Source organism: Protopterus annectens, chromosome 4.part0, assembly GCF_019279795.1.
Source record: "Protopterus annectens isolate FY-2018-M chromosome 4.part0, PAN1.0, whole genome shotgun sequence".
Classification (NCBI taxonomy): Eukaryota; Metazoa; Chordata; order Ceratodontiformes; family Protopteridae; genus Protopterus; species Protopterus annectens.
In genome coordinates this window covers 1,907,780,983-1,907,789,017 of record NC_056733.1, presented here as the reverse complement: position 1 = coordinate 1,907,789,017, position 8,035 = coordinate 1,907,780,983, and the positions used below count along the sequence as shown (strand labels likewise).

The window sequence follows — 8,035 nt, the reverse complement described above, 5'->3', positions numbered from 1 at the left end:
GTTCAAATCTGTGTTTTCAAAATAATATGTTATCTGTGAAAGTGTTACTTATCTACTAGTATCCTGCTTCTGTCCTAATCATTGTCCTGCCATCAAACACTTGTTTGCTTCTTATTTCAATGCTTTTATTGTACAAAATATGGCATAATTATTTTGATTACAAGGAATACAGTTACACACGACAAGCATGACCATATATAGCCCATACACAAAACTTCTCTCTATCTCTCTCTCTATCTCCCTCTCCTTCTCTCCCTTCCTCTAATCATTTCTCTCTCTATCCCTCTCCATCACCCTATCTCTTTATCCCCCCTTTTTTCTCATCACTTTTTGTCATCAGCATTTGTGGGTTTGGTATAATGTTTAAAGTCTTAGAGACTCAAGGGATAGGATTTGATTTTGATATTGGGTTATTGGCTAGGCTTACAATGGCCCTTCAAGGCAGTTAGGTTAGTATTTACTTGTGAACCTATGAACCTATTTGTGTGAAGCTTGACAACAGAAAGCAATAGTAAATGATAGCAAACGACAGCTCCCATCTTATAACAAAAAACTGGTGGCTATTGCCTTTTGCCACATTAATAATGTTATCATCCCACAAATATACTTAATTATGCTGTGTGATAGTACTGTGAGGAGACAGCTATTCCTACAACCTTAATAAGCTGCAAGGTTTAATGCACACCTTCTGAGATGTTACAATTCTCATTACTCTTATAAAGTATGATGCATGCATAGTCTGATGCTTCAATTTTGTTCTCATTGTCCATTCATTTGCTTATAAATGCCTTGCTTTGTGGTATGCTCAGCTTATATTCGTGTCTATTGACTGTTGATGCAGATTGGCAAATGTTGGAATCCAATATCAAGTCTAAATTTGTGGACTCCGACTGTTTCATTCCTCATAAAATTTTGCCTTGTGAAATTTTATATATATATATATATATATATATATATATATATATATATATATATAAAAAAAAAAATATATATATATATATATATATATATATATATATATATGTGTGTGTGTGTGTGTGTGTGTGTGTGTGTGTGTGTGTGTGTGTGTGTGTGTGTTACTCCTAGGTAGACATACAAGTCATCTGGTCAAAAATGAATTACTGGGGGACAGCTTATTAAACTGTAGGCACATATTTAAAAAAAAAATAGAAGCAAGAAAAAGAAACTCTCCTGTGGCTGACAAAGGTGGTTTCAAAAACTATGCAAAAGTCTGTGTAAAAACTGAAACACACCACCACAATCTACTAAAAATTATGCTGTTCAGAATAAAATAAAAAAACTTTAATTGTTAAGACTTAAAATGAGATGTAAAGTAATAAAACAAAGCCCTTGTTGATTTGTATATGATAAGCGCTTTCGGATAAAAGCCTTCATCAGATCATAAAGAATCAGGTTTCACTGGGCGAAGATAAATAAATGAAACACTAATCATGTGGCTAAATCTAAGCCAATACTTTTTTTCAAAGCAATGAGTTCACAGCCAGTCAGAGACCTTGAAAGAAATACACCTCCAAGTTGCCAAGTAAAGACAATTTCCTTGAAGAAACAGCACATACCAGGCCAAGGCAGCCTTGTCAACAGTAATCAGTGTTGATGTTACTTCAATTCTTTCTTTCCCAGTAAGTACTTTGGGTTTATATAACTACTTAGGGTTTATTTAAATAACATCAGTCTTTTTTAAATGAAACTTAACAAAAATCCTGTAGTTCTAATTCCATTGCTGAGACAGTCAATTAATTTCTCTTGGTTCAAACACCAATCATGTGGCTAAATCAAAGCTGCACCTTTTTTCAAAGCAATGAGTTCACCGACAATCAAAGACCTTGAAGAAAACACACCTCCAACTTGCCAAGTAAAGACAATTTCCGTGAAGAAACAGCACATACCAGGCTTATGCAGCCTTGTCAACACTAATCAATGTTGATTTTACTTCAGTGCTTTCTTGCTCAGTAAATACTTTGCATTTATATAACTACTTAGGGCTTATATAAATAACATCAGTCCTTTTTAAATGAAACTTAACAAAAAATCTAGTAGTTCTAATTCCATTGCTGAGACAGTCATTAATTAATTTCTTGGTTCAAACTGTCAAGCAAAATAAAGGATATAAAGATATAGTGGAAATTGACTTCTTGTGCTGATAAGAACAAACTCCATGGGGTTACTGGTTCAGCATCTGGTATTCACAGGCAGTCTCCCATCCAAGTACTAACTAGGCCCAACCCTGTTTAGCTTCTGAGACCAGACAAGATCAGACACATTCAAGGTGGTATGGCTGTAGAAGCAAAATCTGCTTCTTTGTTTAATAGAGACATACCAAGCTAGAACAGCTTTTGTACCATTGGCCCATGTTGCTATTCCATTGTTCATTTTCCCATTATTAATGGCAAAGACACATATAGATGTCATCACTTCCTCTTGGTGAGAACTTCCCAAATGGCATAATTATTCAAAATCCATTACATAAAGACAAATGTGCATCAACTAGTTGTTTATCTCAACACATACTTTCTGTTCCATGAACCATCTTTCAACTACTAAAGGGACTTGAATACCAACATCAAGGAAATGATTTTCTTTGCTCCTCAGTGGTTAATACTTCACTTACCTCTGTAAAACATCCTTATATTAAAAATTTGGTACTTACGTATTATCGCAACCACATTTTTTGCAGTTGCATTAATACTTATGTTGCCCTGAAAAGGAGTGTGGGAATTAGAGTAAGATGTAATTTAACATCTGAATTAACAGCAAGTAAGTTTGTTTGAATTACAATCAGGAAGTTAAACAACCGTGAGAGTTACAGACCATGCACTGTTCAATAGCTGTATGGTGTGTGTGGTTGCATAACAGTCATATAAAAGAGTTTATATTTTAAGGTTTGCAGTGTATTGGGCTTTCCTTTTGTGATTGGCATGTTTGATATCATACACAGGTGGGAGGGGTAAGTTTATTAAAACCACTTTCCATTTTCTTTTGGAGTACAGAAGACTAATTGGTGTTCGTTATCTTATAAATGTTGTAGAGCACTTAATGTATTAATGTTTTATATACTATGTATTGTATTGCAAGCTTCAAAAAACATATTGGGCTTTCCTTTTGTGATTGGCATGTTTGGTAGAATACATGGGAAGGAGGGGTAGGCTTATTAAAAATAGTCGATGTTCTGTTTTGGACCACGGACGACTAAATGGTGTTCGTTATTATATTAATGTTGTAGGGAAGTTAAAACATTACTATTTTATATATTTTTCTATGTGTTGTCTACACGTGCAGCAAGCAAGTTTCAGCAGATGTGGGGTTGAAAAGTATTAACATATTATGACAACCACACACCGTCAGCATTCATGGCATTCTCTGCAACATGTTATTTAACTGAGAATGGAATGTTGCTGAGAATGCCTTGAATACTGACAGTGTGTGGTTGCGATAATACGTAAGCACCGAAAATTCTTTTCTTTAAGGTTAAGGTAAAGTTCACATTCCTTTGCTAGTAGACCAACTACAGAGTCCTTTGTGCACTTGTCAACATATGGATATGCGCCTTACCTTTAAAATCGGTTTAAGTGGTACATCACTAGCCTCTTCACAGTTATTCCCAATACCTATGGGGTTGAAGCCCTTAGGAATACAGTGGTTCTGAGAGATATGAATGTGAACATTGATCTAATATGTACACTTTTGGAACTTATTCTTGAAAAGAATGTTTTTATCTATGGAAAGGAATACTTTTGGCAATCCTGGGGGGTAGCCATGGGGACCCCTTGTGTGAACAGTTACTCAAACCTTGTATTTGCACAATGGGAGCAAGAGCATGTACTTTCTGACAGAAATCCATGGAAAGAACACTTGATATTCTATGGACGTTTTGTGGATGACATCTTTATATTGTGGAAAGGTGTTGATTCACAGTTGATGCTATTCACAGATTATTTGAAACACTCTACTGACTTTCTCAAGTTTAACATATATTGATCTTGATTTATAACATAAGGTACTATTGGATTTTGTTATTAAAGTCTATGGATAATGTGTAGAGAAGTTTTAATGATACATATTTTATTAATTTATGTTAATAGATGATGAACCATGCGGTTTCTATGTAAGACATCTCCATATATTTGTGTTTTAACACTGACAGTTATTAAGAAGATCTATGTCTTTAAAAAGCCTTGGACCTATTGTCTTTCTAAATTATCTAATTATTGCTTTTGATTGCTTAATTGAAAGTTTTGTTTCTGTATAAAAGAGAGTGGCTTTTTTCTGTTTAATTGTAACCTGATGAAGCATTCTACATTAAACCTTTTTATTTTTCATGGTGGTTCCTTGCAGCTTATTTATCTTCTGACTTTCTCAAGTTCACAGTTAATAGTTCCAAAGAAACAATTGATTTCTTAGATGTGAAGATAGAACTGGCTCTGACATGTGGCATAGAGACATCAATCCATAGGAAAGAAACATGGAGGAACCATTATTTACACAGGAACAACATGCATCCTTGATATGTTTTTAAGAATATAATGGAGAATCAAGCCACACGCATCTCAAGACTGTGTACAAAAGGCACAGATTATGAATCTTTAAAGGTTAAATATGAGTGTCATTTAAATGAGAGAGGTTATGCAACTAAAGATGTCTCAATGGAACTAGAATCAACAGAAAACTTAAGAAAAGGAAAAGGACAACCCTATTTCTCTAACAGGAAATAACAGAGGCTGTCTAATGACAGTTCCAAAGGACAGCAAAGCCTTGGTCTCATGCTCACATATACTAATGATTCGAGGCATATATGTAACATTGTCAAGAAGTTTTGGCCAGTGTTGACCCATGATGAAAAATTGAAAGAATTAGTGGGAGAGAGACCAAAATTCATTTTTAAAAACAAAAAGAACTTGAAAAGGTTGCTATGTATGAAAGGTGTTTTTTCTAGAAAAAGTTCTATCAATAAGAAAGGAACTTTTAAATTTGGCGGGTGTAAATCCTGCCCTGTGATGGATACCAGGAATTTATTCAAACAACCCATTATTGGACTGGAATATCTTTTTTCATGCAGTGCTATCTGCAATAGCAAACATATTGTTTACTTAGCTACTTGTTTAGTGTTCTGCTTATTATGTAGGCAAAATCAAACAACAATTCAAGGACAGAGTGTTGCGCCATCTGAGAGATATCCAGCATAAGGATCACAAAAATTCTTTGGCAAATCATGTCATTCAGTATCCCCTACATTCTTTCATGTTTAAAGCCATTAATAGTGTCATTGAAGGTCCTAGAGGTGGAGATATAAGCAACATGATTGAAACATGTGAGGTGAACTGGATTATCAATCTCCAAGCAGATTGCTCTCTGGGCCTGAATGCAGTTGTACCACTTAAACTGATTTTAAAGGCAAGGAGCATATCCATATGTTGACAAGTGCACAAAGGACTCTGCAGTTGGTCTACTAGCAAAGGAATGTGAAGTTTACTTTAACCTTAAAGAAAAGAATTTTCAATATAAGGATGTTGTACAGAGATAAGTGAAGTATTAAGCACTGAGGAGCAAAGAAAATAATTTCCATGATGTTGGTATCCTTTAAGTCCCTTTAGTAGTTGAAAGATGGTTCATAGCACAGAAAATCTGTGTTGAGATAAACAACTAGTAACTCCACATTTGTCTTTATCCAATGGATTTTGAACAATTATGCCCTTTGGAAGTTTTCACCAAGAGGAACTGATGACATGTATTTGTGCCGTTACCATTAATAATGGGAAAATGAACAATGGAATAGCAACATGGGCCAATGGTACAAAAGCTGTTCTAGCTTGGTATGTATCTATTTCACAAAGAAACAGATCTTGCTTGTAAGGCCATACCACCTTGAATGTGCCCGATCATGTCTGGCCTCAGAAGCTAAGTAGGGTCTAGCCTGGTCAGTATTTGGATGAGAGACTGCCTGTGAATACCAGGTGCTGAACCAGTAATCCCATGGAGTTTGCTCTTATCAGCACAAGAAGTCAATTTCCACTATATCTTTATGTCCTTTATTTTGCTTGACAGTTTAAACCAAGAGAAATTAATTAATGACTCTCTCAGTAATGGAATTAGAACTACTAGATTTTTTTTGTTAAGTTTCATTTAAAAAGGATTGATGTTACTTATATAAGTCCTAAGTAGTTTTATAAACCCAAAGTATTTACTGGGGAAGAAAGAACTGAAATAACATCAACACTGATTAGTGTTAACAAGGCTGGCTTAGCCTGTTATGTGCTGTTTCATCAAGGAAATTGTCTTTACTTGGCAACTTGGAGGTTTGTTAACTTCAAGGTCTCTGATTGGCTGTGAACTCATTGCTTTGAAAAAAGCTGTTGGCTTGGATTTAGCCACATAATTGCTGTTTCATTTATTTATCTCAGCCCAGTGGAACCTGATTCTTTATGATCTGAGGAAGGGTTTCACCCCAAACCGCTTATCATATACAAATTTGTTTTATTGCTTTACGTTGCAACAATTAAAGTATTTATTTTATTCTGAAGGGCATAATTTTAGTAGCCTGTGTGGTGTGTCTCATATTTAAAAAATGGCTTTATACACTCAGAAGATGATAGGATTAAGTAATTAGCAGTAACATGCATTTTTTGAAGGATATGAAGTATGACCTGTACAAATATGTTGTCATGTAGTGACTGTAGTACTCAGTACTGTGATGTTGTTGTTGTTGTTGTTGTTGTGTCTTTCGGCTTTTCCCAGTTAGTGAACTCTGGTCCGCTAATGATTGGCAGTAGATTTTTACGTGCCGAGTTGCCAACCCTGATGCACAAACTTCAACGAAGGTACGCCCATTCACGCATGTTTCCACACAAAAGATGCTTTAGCTGAAAATCGAACAGGACAACGTCTTACTGTGAGGCGACAAGTACTCAGTACTGCGATAGAGAGCAAAAAAACTGCATAAAGAAAACTACAACATGTACTAAACAAGTGTGCAGTCAGCAAATATGAGAACTATGTAAGTATGCCCTTGTAATACCCATATAATAAATACTATTCTGTACTGACTATGACACATATAAATGATGCCACTGTACAAGTTAACACAATGCACATATGTTCTGAAATGGGTCTCACTCAGAACTATCTATATGTCTGTAGTCCTTATGTATGTGAAGCTTGGCATGGAGCACTTTAGACCACTGCTAATTCCATCCAAAGTTCAAAAACTCAAAAAGTAATTGCTTATATACTAACACTTTGCCATCTGTAGTGCAAATAAGCTTGAAAGAAATTAGTTAAAGCCAATGGCTTGTATTACTTGTGTTTTTATTAATGACTTCTTGTAGTCAAGATATGACTTCACTGTTATGATGTATACTCAAAATTTAGTGTAAATGACGTTTGTACTTCAGCACATTAGCCTTGCAAATGTTTACAACGGTGTGTGACCTTTGTACATATAGTTGCTGAGTATTATTAAATATTGTAGTTTCACAAGCTTGACATGTATGCCTTGGATTTATATTGTACATTGTACACAAATTACACAGTCTTCACAATGATACATCAAGTAATTAAGCTATGCATATAATGTGGTTGAGCTGAACAGTCAGGAATCCCTAGGTAGCAGTCCACTGTTTGACAACTGTGATTATCATCCATCATATACTTGGTCTATTCACCATAATGTGAAACAACTAGACATCATTCACATCACTCCAATGTCCAGGAATGACATTATATATGGCTTCATTTGTGATATGTAATGAGTTGCGATCAACACATAGCTGTTTGGTCTGCTTGTCTAGATGCATTGCTATTCACCCAAACTTGTGATGTACAATACAAGTATGTGCTGTCAAACACCTGGTGCTGACAGTTCATACAATATACTGTAGCTTGTGTATTGAGATTATTGAGATAGGTAGGAATCTGAATCCAGCAATGAGTGTGTGTGTGTGTGTGTGTGTGTGTGTGTGTGTGTGTGTGTGTGTGTGTGTGTGTGTGTGTGTGTGTGTGTGTGTGTGTGAGAGAGAGACTC

At 35.3% G+C, this 8,035-nt stretch overlaps 1 pseudogene; it reads right to left on the bottom strand.

Annotated features, from left to right (window-relative positions):
- Nucleotides 1–2,185: 2,185 nt before the first annotated feature.
- On the bottom strand, nucleotides 2,186–2,304 carry LOC122800556 (annotated as a pseudogene).
- Between the last annotated feature and the right edge of the window lie 5,731 nt (nucleotides 2,305–8,035).